Genomic DNA, 18,879 nt, shown 5'->3' with positions numbered 1-18,879 from the left:
TTTGTTGTATTCATTGTTTAGATGAACATGATCTATCGAAGTATCACAAGTGAGGTCTAGGTCAAATATTATAGATACATAATCTCTTGTTATTGGTAATAAGGGTTGTCTAGAGGCATCACATATAGTCTCCATTTGAGGATTGTAGTCCTTTACCACTGCAAGGATCAAATCCATACTGATAAAAACATTAAGAACCTCTAATTTTCCTAGATTATGCATCCATGGGTTACAAATTGGCTATGTTCTATTTCTCCTCCTAAAATGATATGAAAATAACTCATAGCCTCGTTGTGGAGTCCATATATCTCCCAAGCCCTCATATCTATCCACTAGTTTTTCTTCATCAAGTTTCAACTAAGAAGCTCTTCTAGATCTTGGGATGGATTCAGGGAATTGATCAATCAAGTCTTGGTTTAAATGTCGACCCTCCCTCTTTTGTTTTTTTAGTTTGGATTCTTGTGATATTTCTACCTCTGTCTCCTTTTCTTTTTTGTTTCTTTACCCTAGGTTTTTTAGATGATCCTTCCATTCTAAGAACAAAAACACCACACTTGTATAAAATTTAATGGGATATAGCACTTGGACTTTGAAGGCCAATTCAGAATCACTGCCTCTAGATGACCTCTGAATATTATTGCCCTCACTCCAACAATTTTCATAGTTGCTTGCCACAATTACTTCTTCATTGTATTTCTCTTTAAAATTCTCACTAAGAAGTTTGTGTCATTTTACAAAATGGTCATTTATTATCCTAGTTTGAATTTGTGCGAGCACGACACTTATTTGGCATGACATAAATATTTATGCCTCAGAGATATTGAAAGTTTTCTCTTACTGATATCTTAGTTTTGCCGTGACATCGCTTATCGTCAAGATCAATTACTCCTCATTTATATCTTTATTGTCACACCAAAATTATCATCTCATTGTGACCCCAAAACATCTCCTTCCAACAAGTTGTTCTTTAGTGGGACACTGGCTTTTGATTACACACCCTTGACTTTTGGTAGATTCTTACTGTCATACCAAAACTAAGAATTTGGCAAGACCCACCATCTATTTTGTTGACAAAATATGTTTCTCTTTGATATCTTCTTTGTCTCGCTGATGACATATGGTTTTCACTGTGACTTTGATTTTTGGCCAGACACCATTCATGCTCCAAATACATTATAGTATTTTGTCGATATAGTTTTTTCTTGTTGATGTGACTTATGGGAGGTCTAAACAAAATGTTATAGAAACTCTTATTTAGAAGTAATTCTCATCCATTTGATGCTAATTATTGCTCTTCACATGTCAATGCTCCCTCTAACATATATTAGCTCCTTTTTTGAAACTATATGTTGGACTATACCCTTATGGGAGACACATTTACCCCACATATAGCATTCACCTCTTTATGTAAACATGTCTTTATAGTTGATGCAATTTTATGATTTTTATCAAAAATTGCTTGTTTTTAGATATCCCTTGGCTTGATTCAACAAAGTATTATCAATGATTCTGACTTTCTTGCTATTTATGTCTTTCATTAATGATCTTGTAACAATAATAAACTCATCTAGTGACTAAATAAACCATTCTTCTCAAACCAATATCCATAGATTGGAAAAAATTGGTGTCAGCAAAGAAAACTTCGGTAAAGAAATTTTGTCCTTGATTAATCAAATACAAAAACTTGATGTTGACATGTGCACAAAGTCTTGAGAATTGACTATTTGAAGGATTTATATTTTAGGAAACACTATTTTTTTCCAAAAAGTTAGGGTTCCAACAACATCTTTTTCTAGGGATGTATGCCCCCCATGGGCATAGCAAGAATGCAGTTTTCTCTGGGATAGGGACTAGAAAATTCAGTATTAAAAGGAATGGTATAGTACATGGGAATGAAACCTAAACTAATGCACATGAAAAATTATCAAGAGAAAAATCTCTTTAGGAACTATCCATGTGCTGGTAGTTCCATATTTTGTAAAAAATATGAATTTGCTCCATTTCTTCTAGCGATGATAAAAGGATTAATCCACAATGCCTCAAATTTGTCATGTTCCCTTTATCCTAAGCCCTGGCATTCCACATGAGAACTAATTCACCCTCTTGGTGTTAGTACTTATCAAATTACCATTAGTTTCATATCCAAAGTCATACTATATATTCTAGTTGGTTAGTATTACCGAATCATGCAGTCGGTACACACAGAGAAGTCGGTATGAACAGTCTAGTCGGTTATTGAAGAAAGCAGTCACAGAGCGTAGTATTCACTGAGCTGTTTACTGAGTAAAGTTTCATGGCTACTGAGTGGTAAAGTTAACTCACCGAGTTGATATTCACCGAGTGAAACATTTTACCAGATACATTGAACCTGGACATGCACATGAAAACATTTTACAACATCGAGGCACACCTAACCATTTTTGCATTGGGAATTGCACTATGAGATTGTGTATGATTACAAGGTCAATCTAACCAATGAGATATTTTGTTTAGTTATTCATTCGAAGAATCTTTTGTAAGATCGAAGTAATGAATCAGATCACTGTTGTAAGAGATCTATTTATACAACATGATTCTAGGGTTAGATATATGAGATGTAATAAGAGATAATAGAGTGTATGCATGAAGGAAGACTGTTACAGAGACATAGAGAGGTCACCGAGAAGGTTATCAGTGAACAGTCAAAGAACAGAGTAAACAGAAGGGTTTATCGAGTCTCATTATGGGTTGCTGAGGTATGCTACAAGCTAGGTAATCTTATTCAGAGCACATGGAATCTTCTTTAGCATTTCAGATGTAAAGTTGTAGATATTTGTAATGATTTTATTGTAATATTTTGAAGTTGTAAAGAAACCTTTAACAGGGTAAAAGACTCTAACCAAGTTTGTAAATTGTAAATCCTTTAACCAGGTGCTACACTTATATAGTGCTATAAAAAACCTTTAGTAAGGTAGATCTAAATGATCTTCATACTCCTAATAGGGTTAGCTATCAGAAATAGCTAAATGTAGCTCTAACTGAGCATTCTTTACTATTGTAGTAGTGAGGTTGTGGGTGCCATCCCCACCACAGTTTTTCTCTCTAACCAAGAGTTTTTGCGTGACCAAAATATATGTGTTATGGAGTGAATCATGTATGATTGTTATCTGTTGATTTTAGTTTTATTTTATGTTACTACATTATTCTGTTTATGCATAACAGTAAGGTTATTATCAGACAAAAGTTTTGGAGTACTGATTCACCCCTCCCCTCTTAGTACATTAGCTTTCTATATTGGGCCTAACACTTGGAACTTCCTATCCTTGGCTCTTTTATCAAACACATATTTTTCCTTTTGTTGTTCCTTAATATTTTTATTTTGTGCTTCTAGTCTTACTTCATCTAGTTCTACAAGTTGTTCCATTCTTTCTTCCATTAGTTTGGGGACATCTAGGCCTTCCTTGATTATAAATATATGTATGGGTAAGAGATTTCGCATGGGCATCCTTTCTTGTGTTCCATAAACTAATTCAAATAGAGACTTTCCTATAGCCTTCTTGATTGTGATCCTATTTTCCCAAAGTGCAAGCCTTAGTTTTACATCCCATACTATTTTGTTTTCACCTAAGGTCTTCTTTATTATTTTCAAAAGATTCTTGTTGCTAGATTCAACTTGCCCATTTGCTTGAGGGTGGTATGGTGAAGAATACAAAATTTTGATGCCATAACTACCATAAAATGAAAAAAAAATTATTAGAATGAAAACACATACCATCATCAATAGTGATCCTAGTGGGTACTCCAAATCTTGTTATGATGTTATCTTCTAATAAATTTATCACCATCTTACTAGTAGCTTGCTTAGTGGGGATAGCTTCAACCCATTTAGTGAAATAATCAGTGGCAACCAGATCCATATGTGTCCCCCCTCTCAACTTTTTAGATATTTCTCCTATAAAGTCTATACCCGATTGGCTAAAAGGTGCTTTTGTATGTACTGGACTCAAAGGTAAAGCTCCCTAGTTTTTGAGTTTTCTTGAATTTTTTTTACAAGGCTCATATCTCCTTACATAATCATTAGCATCATTGAAAATGCTAGGCCAATACTATCTTGATCTGAGTATTTTATGAACAATGATCTTTGCCGAGAAATGTCCCCCACATACACCTGAATGCAACTCCTCCAGGATCTTCTTAGATTGGCATTCATCCAAGAAAAGAAATAACACTCCATCCCTATTTTTCCAATACAAATCCCCATATAGTATGACATATTTAGATGCTCATAATTTCAAGGTCCTTTTTTGGTTTTCATTCATCTCCTTAGGGAACTTCATATTTTCTAGGTAGTATATTATGTCAGTATACCATGAGGTGTTTTCAAGGTTAAGATAAGTATTCTCCCATTCCACATTATTCACTTGTACTGCTTCCAAATTTGGTTCTACCATTAGTTTAGGCAGACCCTATCCCCTGACTAAATTCCCCTGACTAACTTAGTGATCTGAATGTCTATGTTGAACTCTTGGATCTGATTTATCCATCTGCACCCCCTTCCAGTTACCTCTGTTTATCTAAAAATATCTTTCACTGTTACATTAGAACATATGCCACCACTTTTGCACCAACTAAATATGGTCTAAATTTTTTTACAACTTTGAATAGATAATATGCCTTCTTCTCATTGATGTCATATTTTAACTTGGCTTCCTAGAGTGACTTACTAAAGAAGGATATTGGCTGCTCATGTCCCTCATCATTCTTTTGTAACATACCAACACTAATACTATGAAAAGATACAAAGGAAATTTTTTGGAATGGCTTACTTAAATCTGGTTATTTCAAGATTGGAGCCTCCTTGATTGCCCTTTTAATAGCTACAAATGCATCTATTTCTTCTCAAGTCCAATTGAGTTTTTCCCCCTTCTTTAACATCTTAGATATTGGGTTAACAATTTCTACAAAATTTGAAATGAACCTCCTAACAAAATTAATTTTCCCAAAGAATGATTGAACAAATTTTACTATTTTTGGGTTAGGAATCTTATCAATAGTTGCTACTTGGTCAAGATCTATCCCTATTCCTTCCTTGGATACTATGTGTCCCAAGAGCTTTCCCTTTGTGACTGTAAATTGATACTTCTTAGGATTTAGAGATATTCCATATTCTATTACTCTGAGGAATATCTTCTCTAGGTGAAAGTAGTGCTCTTCTTCCTTTTTTGAATAGGTAGTTAGATCATCTTAGTAAGCCACTAGGATAGTATTAATCAAGTCTATAAATGCCACATCCATGACCTACTGAAATGTTTCTCTTGCATTTGTGAATCGAAATGACATCCTGTCATAAACATATTTGCCCCATGGAGTTGTGAAGGAAGTCTTATATTGTTCTGATTCCTTGACTTTGTCTTGATTATAACCTGAAAATCAATCCATCATGGGTAATAACTCACAACCTATAACCATCTACAATAATGCATCCATATTTGTCTTTAAGGGATGAAATATTTAAATTCCTAAAATCCATGCAAAGACTTATATATCCATGTTTATTCCTTACCAATACTAGGTTTGAAACCCAAGTAGAGTGTCTAATTTGTTTGATTATTCCCCCATCTCTTAACTTCATGAGTTCCTCCTACATCTTGGGTACTAGAGTTGGGTTTATGGGACTTTTATTTTGTCTAAAATGTTTGGCATCATGCTTTAGTGGGATCTCATGCTGGAAAAGGTCCTCCCTATTGGCCTTCAAATCTTCATAGCACCATGCAAACATATTCCTATATTTCCTTGACAAAGCTATCAACATATCTCTAACCTTGGGAATTATCTTTTTCCAAATGTACACCTTCTTTGGGGAATTCTCTGTTCCTAAATTTACTTCTTCCAAGTTATCACTCTCAACTGTCATAGTTTTTATTGGGGCATCATTTCCATCAAAAGCACTTTCCAAAGCAACCAATCCTCTTGGGATTTTATTTGTTTTTAGTTGCACCACTTCTTTCCCAAAGACCATATCCTTTCCATCGATGTTCTCAATAAAAGCATTTAAGTCTATCTTCTGGGCTTCATATTTATCAACGTATTGTAAGAATTTTACTAGGTCATCATCATCTTCAAACACCTGCCAACGACAAATATTATTCAATATAGATGGCCTAGTTTTTATTTCAATTTCTGATATGTTAGCTATAGTAAGGTCATCCTGTCTTAATGCTATATTGGCAAGAAAATCTGTTGTCATATTCTTAGATCTTTCTATCCAATTGATAGAGAAGGCGTAAAAAATTTCAATGTAGTCCCATACTGCATTCCGATATTGTTTGTCTTTTATTCTTTGACAAATATTTAAACCTTATTTGTGAGATAACCAACTCTGAATCTCCAAAGACACTTAAGAGATTTATTCCATGTTTGATAGCCAAATTCAATCCAATCAGAAGGGCCTCATATTTTGCAACATCATTAGTGCATTCAAAAGATAGTAGGAAAGAATACCTGAATGTTTTTCCTTCAGGGGAGACAAAAATTACTCTTGCCCCATTTCCTCCCTTACTACATGCTCCATCGAAAAAAAATTGCCACACATCATCAACATGTTTCTCGCTGTGGGCTATAATTGGATCACTATTTTTCAATTCAGGCTGTTTGATTTACATAGTGAAGCTCCCTACCTCTTTGTTGCAAAAATTTTCCATTGGGTTGGCCCAGGTGTTCTCAACAATGTAAGATGATCTAGGCTCCCTTTCAATTCATACTTCCTTCCCATTCACTGGCACTAAAGCATTTGATAAATCTAACAGAATGCTTCCTCCTACTAGTCCAATTGATTACCTTGAGAGCAACATTCCATAGCTAGGGGTTACATCTATGTCTGTAATATCTATCTTATAAGTGGCTTCTAGACATGAGGCTATTTTTATTTCTACATCTTTTATGACTCCTACAACAGGGATAGACTAGTTGTCTATAGCATAACATGTGCCATAGTGATCATCAACCTCCAACCCAAGTTCCTTCATAACTCCTAAAAGGAATTATATTTATCACTGCTCTAGAATTGATCATATATTTTTTCATCAATTTGTTATTTATCAATAATTTCAAATAGAACAAATCAACCTAGGATGGATCACCATGAACAATAGTTCCTAGGTATATTTTAGGAATGTTTTTATCATTTCCCCATGAATCTGTTGATTTTCCATTCTTGGTTGGTCTGGTTTCATTCAACCCATAGGGAAATTTTAAAATCAAAGCTAAGGTGTTGTCTTTTTATTTTTGGATCCTCATCATTTCGAGAAGGGGTACTAATATCTTCATTTGGGATAGTGCATTTGTAATATCAAATGAAGTTGTGAGTGGTGCTACTGATTTTGGAATTTCTATCGGTTGAGTGTCTTTCTTTTGAGGCTCTTGAGCTCTATATGTGTCATGATTTGGTTTAGTTATTGTCACCTTCTATTCCCCTTTGTTCTTTAGCTCCTTTCCATCAAGACCTTTTGAGTCATTCTCTTTTATAAAAAAGCTAGCTAGTTTCCCATACTACTTTGTTTTGAAGGTTGTAATTACTCTTTACTTGTTTCACAACAACAACATTAAGGGAATTGATTTCCTCTTCATAAGGTCTCCTTAATGATATCACATCATTCCTTCCCCAAGTTTTTATGTCATAGTTATCATCATTGTCCGAAAACATCTCTTGTTGATGCCATTGTTTGTTTTATCTTTGGTAGGCAACATCATATTCATATACATTGTCATTAGATGATTCAGATTCTCCCACTACAGACAAAATATTTATGGTTTGACTATCATCATATTATTCACTGTCATGGTACTCTTCTCCATCATATTGTAATTTTTGAGGCACAATACACTGCATTGGGGAATGTGGTAGATTACAAGCCATAAAATAAGGAGTTTCTTCCACAAAATGATTGTTTTTCTTCTTAAATGGACCGGGGATCTATTTCTTGTCATCTATGGGTCTACCATCTTTCCACTTAGTTTTGTATGGCATATCATGTAGTCTTGGCCTATCATTCTGATGCAAAGCATCATGAAAAACCAACCATGAACCCCAAATCAACCGTGGAGTCCCAATCCTAGGGTGCTCAATGACACAAAATAATCATCAATTTGCAACCTTGATATGTTTGAGGCATCTAAAAAATATTAATATCAACAAAAAAATCCAATATAAAATCTTTCATATCATTTATAACCCTTTAAACATTATTCAAGACCCAAACAATGCATTATGTTGTCCCAGTTAATGATAATGATAGACCCGTACTCTGTTATTAATAACTTTCAAACCCGACAATATTTTGAAGATCTCTTTCATGAGGCTGTATAAAACAAGGTTTCTAAAACCATATCCAAAATTGTGAACAATCCAATAGTGGAGTTAAGAGTTATGGTCTCTGCATCGAGACCGTTTTGACTGTTACAAAAAAAAACAAGAAACCTACATTCCTAGTCTACCTAGGGCATCAAAAATCTCATAAAATACTTAACTAATCACATTGAAAATTAATTAATTTGAAATATAATTCAACCCTATATAAAACACCAAAGTTACAACAATTTCTAATGGTGCAATCAAATTTTTTAGTGAAACTCTCCACAAACCCCAATTTGGGGGGTTTTATTGACAATTTTCACCAAAACTTGCATAACTTGCTTCAATGTGATTTAATTTAAATGAAACCAAAGGGAAAACAAATTCAAATCATTCAATTATCATATCCAATTATTTAAAATGGAGAAAAAATGATTTTTCATAAAGAAAAACATGAATGACCAGACTGCAATACCCAGAAAACAATGTGGAGTGTGTAAAAACTTCAAATGTTATTCATTTCCTTCCTCCAATCATACACACACCCATTGGATTCGAAAAAATGATGGATTTTATAACCTCCAAATATCCATATGGAAGTTACAACTTCCCAAGACCAATTACATCCTTGGTTTTCAACTTTTAGAACATGGTTTGTTGCTTGACATCACTTTACATCATTGACAACTTTCACATTTTAGAAAAAATGACCTCTAAACTTCACTTAGACACTTTGAACACCTTATAATGGACTCAAAACAAAATTTTACATCATTGTTACCCTTTCATGGCTCTTTTACACAATATTAACCTCCTTGACCATATTAGGACCCAAATACTCAACTTGAGGAACTTGTTACAAATGAGTGACATTGCCTTACAAAATGACTCATCATGCCTTGAATTACATCCAAATGACCTTAAAGACAATCATAGACTCAAAACCTTATGAATTTAATCATGACATATTGGTGACAAGGTGCTCCTGCACCATACTGCTGACCTTAAAATCTTTCCAAGTCTCTTGGAAACAACCTGCAAGAAAATTTTGTGTCTTGGACTGAAACTTTGTCTTTGTCTTCATCTTTATCTTTGCCTCTTCCTTTCATCATTCTCTCAATATCCTGATGATGCTGCTACCAAATTCAAAAAGGTAATCATCCTCTCAAATACTCACATCCATGGAGTATCCAATGGCTGCAACTCAAGGTGTTCCTTAGGCATCCACCTCTCCTACTGCACACACACAAACTCATACTTCCTTTGCCTCACCTAGGAGTATCTTTTTCCTCTCTCCCTAGTCTTTTGGCAACCACAACTAGGTTCTCTCCTCAACCTATTCCTCTACAACTAGGTGGATCCAACACCTACAACCAAACACAACATAAACAACTTTCCTAGCTCAGATCTTTTGTTGGACTTTGATGCCAATTTGATGCAGAGCATCATGAAAAACCAACCAAGAACCCGAAATCAACCATGGAGTCCCAATCCTAGGGTGCTAAATGACCCAAAATAATCATCAATATGAAAACTTAATATGTTTGAGGAATCTAACAATATTACTATCAACCAACAAATCCAATATCAAATATTTCATATTATTTATAACCCTTTAAACATTATTCAAGACCCAAACAATGCATTATGTTGTCCCAGTTAATGACAATCTGATAGACCCGTACTATGTTATTAAAAAAATTCAAACCTGATAATATTTTGAAGCTCACTTTAGTGAGGATATAGAAAAATAGGTTTCTAAAACCATATCCAAAATTGAGAACAATCTAACAGTGGAGTTAAAAGTAATGGCCTATGTACCAAGACCATTTTGACTGTTACAAAAAAAAAAAAAAACCTGCATTCCTAGTTCACCTGGGGCATCAAATATCTCATAAAATACTTAACCAATCACATTGAAACTGAATTCATTTGAAAGATAATTCAACCCTATAGAAAAAAACAAAGTTACAACAATTTCCAATGGTACAATCAAAGATTTTAGTGAAACTCTCCACAAACCCCAATTTGGAGGGGTTTTTTGACAATTTTCACCAAAACTTGCATAACTTGCTTTAAAGTGATTGAAATTAAATGAAATTGTTGACTCTAAGTTTTGCTTTGGGAACAAACAGCCTTATGGGAAATTTAGTGTTGGGGGACCAAATTGGGCAGGGAGCACTGAATGACCTCCGGGATTGAGAAGTTGACTCTTCCTTGGGTTTTGAGGAAAGGGAAAGGAAACAAATATTTTTTAAAAGTAACACTAAACTACTAGGGCGATAGGCTAGACTATTAAGAGACAATGAACCAACATAAATTAAGAAAAATATAATTTCTAGAAGTCCATTCAACAATCTACAAGTTTGGATCAAGAACATAATCAAAAGCCACAACCAGATTTACTTGAAAAACATATAGAAATATTCATCACACATTCATCAGATAACAAGTGTAAAAAATAGTTTAATCAGTGAAGTCTTGGATAGAAATATTTCCAAAGTTATCAGAATTTTCAACAACAATAGCATAGAAAACACCATTAATAGTAGGCCAAAAGAGTCATCATAAAGGCCGCAAGCACAATCTGAATAATCTTCTTCTAGCAAAACCAAAATAGTTTTTTAAGGCTAGAAACAAAAGAAACTCCTACTTACCAAACTGGATTGTTCTTTTCCATTTTTTGTTTTGAAACCCCCATTCCTCTTGGCAAGGAAAAAAAAACACCTCATTTAAAGGGGGCACCGCCTCTAAAAATAGCTTCCCCAAAAATGCCAAAATGGCACAACCCCTTCCGAACATAAAACATGCAGTGTCACTATGGAGGTCGCACCCAACAAAACAAACCTTGAAATTCAACTTTTCACCCGCAACGGTCTGTAGGTTACCATGAACTGAAAAGATTCTGCCAACTATGAACGGATTGCAGAAAAGGGCACGCCGCAAGAAACCACTTGCATACTGCGTTAACAAGGGGGCCCACCAAAAAAAAAGTTAGCATGCATTTCCATTTGTCACCCCTGTGCTTCTTCAAAAACTAGATGCCAAAGATGAACTGAGGGAGCAACGTCATGCCACCAAGTGTCCTACGTGCTCTGCCTTGCTAGCAAAAAAGCGATAACAACCAGGCCGGTCGAAAACCTAAACTGGGGGAAAATAAAGTGAACATTTCCTGGTGACTAACAGGGGAAATTCTACCTGCGAAATAGAAGAACCCAAAATTACTGGTTTCACAGACCAAACTTCAAGCCACAACGGGATGGAAAAGATCAAAAGTTTGTTGCAAAGGCAGCCACTCATCCTCAAAGAGCATAACTTGCACTTCTAAATCTTGGAGATATTGTTCTAGACAAATTACTTCATCAAAGGGTAGAGGTACAGGCTCTTCTTGGACCTAGTTTAGGAGAGCGAAGAGTTGGGCTAGAGGATGCAAGAGACATTCCACCTCATTTACCAAAATGGGGCTTCCTAGCTGTGATAGGAAAACTCTATCTTGTTGCACATTTTTGACCTACTGCAATACTTGCTCAATCCGTAGCATAGAACCATCCATAGGGAAAGGAGAAGGTAAGCCTAGAGAAACAAATTTCTCGACACGCTGTTTAATGTCTGGTACTGAAAATTGTAAAGGTGCCAGAGTAGTTGACACCTGCATAATTATCTTGTGTCAATTTATGAAGACATTAGTCTTTTTGATTAATTGTCAGTGATCTGCAATCCCTTTCTCCCTAAGATCCTCCTCTTGAGCGGAATAAAGTAGCTAAATTAAATTCTAGGCTATTGGGAACTTCGAACTGATGATAAGCATAGAATTATTAATAAGGTGCCAAGCCTCGACATAGAGGGACTGCGCGTCACTAAGAAATATTAACACCAAATGCAAGGATGGGTAGTACTACTTTACCTTTTCCCAATGGGAAACATACAACTCTATTAGCATGGTAGAGAAGTATGGAGCAATCTGCTATGGGGGTGGGAGACTTAGCAATCGAGATATCTCATTGTCTTTTCCAATCGTCTCTTGCTGGAGCTGCTAGTTTTTGCTTTGCTCAATAGCCACTTGATTTTCCAAGGCTAAGATTTTTGCCTTCCCAGTCCTGATGGCCTGTTGCAATTGCAATGTATGATTCTGCTCCTACTGCAAAAGAGTCTCTAATTTTGAAACATGTTTGTCAGATTGTTTGAGGCTAGTTTCTCTCATCTTCAGTTTGGCCTCGAAATTTGTCTTCTCCTCCGACCGTGATACTTGGGCCTCACTTAGTTGATGGGTATAACCTTCTTTGAGAAGGATTTCTTTGTGTAATTGCATCTGAACCTAAGCAACATCCTCGGAAGCAGTTTTCAATCGTTGTATCTCAGAGTCTTTATCTTGCAATTCCTTCAGGGTCACATTTCTTGTCACTTCTTGACCTTTTAGCTGAGAACCTATGCTGTTGAGAGCCGACAACAACTTTATTTTTTCTGAATTAGCTTGAGTTAGCAGGCTCTGCAGACAATTGATCTCTGATACCCGAGCCTTATCTTTCTTCCTTTGCCGGGAAAGAGAATCACGGAGGCTAACATTTTCTGCTTGGAGTTTTTCTAAATGATGACTCTTCTTGATAAATTTTGTGGACACTGCTTTGGAAGTCTCTTCCATCATTCTGACCTTGTCAGATGCTGTGGCACTTTGGAGACTAATGCCCATTGCCTATAGTTCATAATCATCAGGCCTCTTCTGAGATTTTGGCTTGTCAACCTTAGGGACTAGATTTGCAAAGTAAAGGCAATCCCTTTGCTTGCTGAAATGGGTTTGCAAGCGAGGGCGAGCACGACGAGCACCTTCATTCTCTTTTTGCTTAATGGTTTTATTCAAACTAACGGTTCTATCATAAACAACCTGCTGCTAGAAACTATCTGGATGATCGATGGTTTGACCTGCAAAAGCTGTGCCAGGAGTGACAGCGAAAGGGAAATGTGAAAAAGGGGTAGTGAAAGAAGATTGGACTGGATGAGTCACTGCCAATGGGGAAAATAATAAGACAAAAGGGGAGGTCACTAATGGAAAAGAACTGGTAGATGCCGCGACCATACCCTAGGGGGAAGACTCTTCAAAACCTAGCCTACATGACATAGGGGCTACTTCTGATGTGGGCGACTCAAAAGTTGTAGATATGGGAATCACGCTCGAGAAAGGAACAAAAGATTGCATGAGCACATCTTGGGGATTAACCGTCATACCCACTGGGGCCAAAGTAAGAGTAGTAGGGACTGAGGTTTGCATTATGGGTGCGAGGGCAGTTGTAAGAACATCCGAAGAATGGGAAGAGGGGAAAAGAGGGTGTACCTGATCAACAGAAGGATGCATCGATTGAAGATCTGTAAATGTTGTCATTGATGTATTAGATGCAACCCATTCTGACCCACTAAGATATGGCTTCTTCTTTAGGGGGCCCTCAGAAGACTACTTCACAGACCACCTCTTACTAGATTGCGAACAAGGTTTGCGAGTTGCACTATCTAAAGAAAGAGGGATCTCGAGCTCCGGCTCCTGCCCTTCGATATTTATAACCCCAACTTCTTGCTCAGTAGCTATCTCGACAAATGTGTCTCCGTGTGAGGAACTATCACCTGTCTCATCATCAGATTTATTTACCTTACTCCATTCCTGCTCAAAACACTCATCCAGATGTGCATTCCCAAGGCTAGCTCTAGGCTGATTTACTTCTTGACAATAGACCCAAAAATTTTCCCTTTTCTTTCTAGGCTAGGATAGGGTTTTCATGCCCTCTAACAACACCCAAGGAATAGGCTTTGTGGGGTTGAACCTTTGTACTGGGGAATAAAATTTTAACCATGGGGGTGATCCAAAATAGGAAAATCATCAGAACCCACATATTTGTTTGGGTCATCAACTCGGGGGTTTGTACGTTCCGCCCATGAGTCCCGAGGCTCATGCCTCATAGCATTTTTCCTTTTGCTTAAGCAACCATCAGGGTCATAACTTCAAGAGTCATCAATTACCATGAAACCCAGTTGCACCATCTTTGAAGTCTGGGTTTCCTCAACTATTTTTTTCTTACTAGGGTAATTGGGCCAATGGCTTTGTTATCCTTTGTAATGGAGGTATCGTGCTTCCCAGCGCCAATCGCTTGCTTGACTCTTGCCAGCTGTCTTGCCATTTCCAAAGCTAGGGTTTGGTTAGTCACGTAAGTGGGTAGCTGGAAAGGCTCTTCAGAGAAACCATGCATGCAAATGAAAGAGAAATCAGGGCCCACGAGCTAATCACAAGCAGGGCATTCATTCTGCATCTAGTTCATTTGAATCTGTGAGAAATAGGCTAGAGGTTCATTGGGAAACACTCCAAAATATTTAAGCACAGGAGCTAAGAACGAATCTGAAAACTGGTAGGAATCATAAGAGGCCAACAACAGAGGTGTCCAACAAGACACCGACATTACATTTCCCACCTCATCGAAAGTGGCCAAGCACATGAACTGCTCGAAGAAAGCTTCATTTTGATGCAGAAGCAAATGCATCAACATTGAAGAGAATCTGAAATGTTGCAACTATTGAAACTCGGATAACTGCTTAACAATGGCCTTAGTGATAGTCATGGAGAAGTTGAAGTGGAAAGACTCTCTTTGTTTCCCGCATTTAAAAAGAAAGCCCATCATGGAAGCTGTGATATCCCAGTTGTTATCATGACCACATAGCCATGCTAGGGTAGATGAGATATCTCTGAGGTCATCTTGCTTCAGATCACTGTAAGACAAAGGGAACTTTGGAAGGCCCACCGACAAACTCCGGTTGAGGGCGTTTTGACAGAAAGTTAACGCATCTCTCTTGGTGCTCCAGAATTCTTCCATGGATTTTTTGAGAAAAGCTCAGTATTTTCAAAGACTGGGGAGCATAACATTTCCCTAATGGCTTTTGGAGATATGATCAATTTCAGGTGCGAGCTATTGACAGAACATGAGGCAGGGTCAAAAACCTTTGCACAAGCGGCAACAAGCTCAGGGCAGTAAGGAACTGTAGGGACCAAACATTGGGGAGCACCACTCTTCCAGAAATGCACCGCTATGGAATGAGGATCATTTCTGTGATGCAGTATCCTCGAACAAGCGGCCTCTCTAAGGCTTTTGGGCTTCTTTTGGACCTTAGGGCTTATAGATATTCTCTAAGGAATCTAGAACAACCGATGAGTTTCGGGTCGTCATTTTCCTTTTGGCCTTCATCTTTGGATACTCCTTCTTTAAGGGAACGACGTGCAAGGAGTAAGATAGTTCCTCAAAAACATTAACCCAGAAACCTCTGGGAGTAGCCTTCATGGACGAAGCCTCAGAATCCATCTAGGTAGACAAATTTCCTTTCCTTTTTGCTAGCAAACCAGAGATGAGAGATGGAAACCTACACGTCTTCCTCTAGCCTCACTCTTTGGCAACAAAATGAACAGATTGATGACCAAGAGAACCTTTGAACTTTAAATGCATGACATGCCTTGTTTTTCGTGAAAGCTAAGGGTCAGCTTACACGCATGCCAACTAAAAATGTTGTTGCGATCAACCTCCATGAATGAGGGGAGCCGTCATTCCTACTTTCCTAAAAAACTACTTGGTTGATTTGACGTTCCTCGAGAAAAGTTTCTTAGGCAAAAATCTTTCTTTGATCGAGAGGATCCGTTAGGAATAATGGTCGCGTGAGCTGAAACAGGCTGGCAGAGTTTTTGCATTTAAAGGCGACGTACCTAAAAGTATGTATGGCTCTTTGTTTCCATCCATTCCTCCTTTCAAGGTGACTGACGAGACACCAATATCTTGAAAATAATCCCATTCACATGACGCAAATTAATAGGGGTGTGATAGAGACATTGGAAATGGGAAATGGGTAAGCTCTAGTTGTTGGCTGCTTACCTGCCAATTTTTGCTATAACTATGTCTTTTCAAACATTCTTTCATCACAATGCGAGCTATAATGGTGAGGCTTCTGAAGAAATGGATACTCCAGTTCGGCTCATCAGCAGAAGGGTGCAAGTCACTTTCGTAGGGAAAATATTAGACCAGAGGCTGCAAGGGATGATGTGAAGGAAAAACCCATTAATAATTGCTGCCATCAAATGGATACTTGAGGAGGATTTCATTGGTAATCTAGATCGATACCAGCTAAATATGGATATTTGCTCACACTTTGTGGCTTCTCTGCTAGATTGCAGTCAGTCTGGGTTGCTGACAATGTAGCTGACTCAAGCGCTTTTTCCTTTAGACTACCTAGGAGGCCTCGAAGATGTAATCGCGTATCATGTACCTTTCCTAAGACTCCTTATGGCATCTGACTTGGAGTGTTTCATCTTATAGAATGAAGAATTGAAGTGGCATCCACTTATCAATGGATTGAAAACCATGTCATTGTCTTCCCATAGGTACCACATCGAGCTAGCTACAAAATTTCTCCTGCGAGTACACATGATAGTCCCCATTCCAGAAGGCACGGACTGGTATACTAGGTTCAGGGACTACATTTTCCCAATAGTCCTAATGTTGGATAAGCCTCCTGACCTAGTGGTTATATTCATGCACGGGGAGCCTGAGAGTTCTTCTGATTCAAAATGGCCAGGGGAAGAAGGGGACTCTGACACTGAGGAGGAAGATACTGAAGATAGCCTCTAAAAAGAGTGACAAAACATGACCTGCGCCTGAAACTACAAGATGTAAACAAAAGAGAGGCCGAGAGCCCACACATTTTGTAACAAAATATGAGAAAGACTTAATATAATGATTTTACTTTTCTCTTTATCTAATCTCTCTCTCTTGATGCTTGCTGAGCTGGAAATAATTAAAATAAATACACACCACACATATGCACATAGTATACATTATTTACTTGAAAAGGGAAGGGGACCCTTAATAATAAGGCTTGAGATGAAAACTGTTAACCGAGATGGAGAGGGAGTCTCCATTCATATCCTCTAACTTGAAAGAATTGAAACCCTTACATCCTATGATACGGAAAGGACCCTCCCATAGGCAGTCGAACTTGGTGTGCTGACCTAGTTTTGCCATCCTCTCATTGTACTTTAGAACAAGGTCTTTGAGGGTGAAGATCACATTAGAACTTTTTTTCTATCAAACCACCTTTTACGACTTCTTGCCTGCCTTGGAGAAATATGAAGGTGACCTCCCTTGCTTCCTCTAACTCCATAATCTCCGCTAGCCTTATGACCATTGGACCATTTTCGGCGATATCAATAGATTTTAGCAACTGCAACAACAAAATTTCTAGTGACAGAGGAAAAAGTGCATCTTTCCTATATACCAGCTTGTACGGGGAGGTTTTGTGAATCTGTTTGGGTGTTATGCGGTCAACCCATAATGCGCTCCTTAGGTGATGGTGCCACTCTCTCTTATATTCCATGCCTATCCTCTTGATAAGTCGGATCAGGTTCTTGTTAGTAGATTTCGCTAGACCATTCCCTTGGGGGTAGTAGTTAGAGGAGGTTTTGAGATAAATACCTCTGCTAAGAGCGAACTGTGTGATTCGCAAGCCTGTGAAGGCAGGTGTGTTATCTGATATAACAGTTTTTTGGGGGCCGTACCGACAAGTCAGTTCATCTAGGAAAGCCAACACTTCATTTTCAGATGAGTTCCACAGAGGAGCGACTTCAGACCATCTAATGAAATAGTCGGTGGTAGTCAGGATCCATTTATGTTTGGCTGAACTTGGAGGATTGATCATCCCGACAAAATCGAGGCCCCATTGAGCAAAGGGCTCTTCCACTGACATAGGCCTAAGCGGCATGGCCGCTTTCTTACCCCTCCTCGTATAATATTAGCATTCTTTACATCCTCTTACTAGAACATGTGCATCTTTGAACATGAACAACCAAAAGTTACCAGCTTGGGTAATTTTGATCATGGTCGTGGGTGTGGAGAAATGGCCTCTTGAGGGGCCGTAGTGAAATTCTTGGAGGATTTTATCAGCTTGGCTTCGGTCCACACATCAAAGTAGAACTCCATCGAAATTTATTTAAAAAAGAATTTCATTTATTAGATGAAAACCACTATTTTGGAGTCGATAGAATCTCCTCTTAGCTGGAGGAAGATTTTTGGGAAAGGTCCCTATCCTCATGAAAATTTTCCTTTTGTGAATCCAACTGTCACTGGGGGTGTCAGGCATAAACATAACCATTTCTTCTGAGATGGCTTCAAAACCACGTGGTTCACTGTCCTGCACTATTTACTCACATAGGCCCCTCCCATGGACCAGCTTTGTAGGCTTGATATCAACATCACATTTTAGGATCTTAGTGATCCAATTCACTCTTTTTTCTATGATGTCACCCTCCATGATGTACTCTCTTACTACGGGATGAGCTACATACACCGTGGCCTTGTTGCAGGCAATGAAATGTTTGAATTTCTTCAGTCCTTTTACGATAGCTAAGGCTTGCTTTTCCACAAAGTTATAGTGGAGCTCATAATCTTTGAGAGTTTTTGAATAGAAAGCTATAGGGTGCTCTCCTCCCTTTTGAGTTAACACCATGGTGATACTATGCTGACCGGAATAGACATACA

Source organism: Cryptomeria japonica, chromosome 1, assembly GCF_030272615.1.
Source record: "Cryptomeria japonica chromosome 1, Sugi_1.0, whole genome shotgun sequence".
NCBI classification, from domain to species: Eukaryota; Viridiplantae; Streptophyta; class Pinopsida; order Cupressales; family Cupressaceae; genus Cryptomeria; species Cryptomeria japonica.
This window is presented reverse-complemented; position numbering follows the sequence as displayed.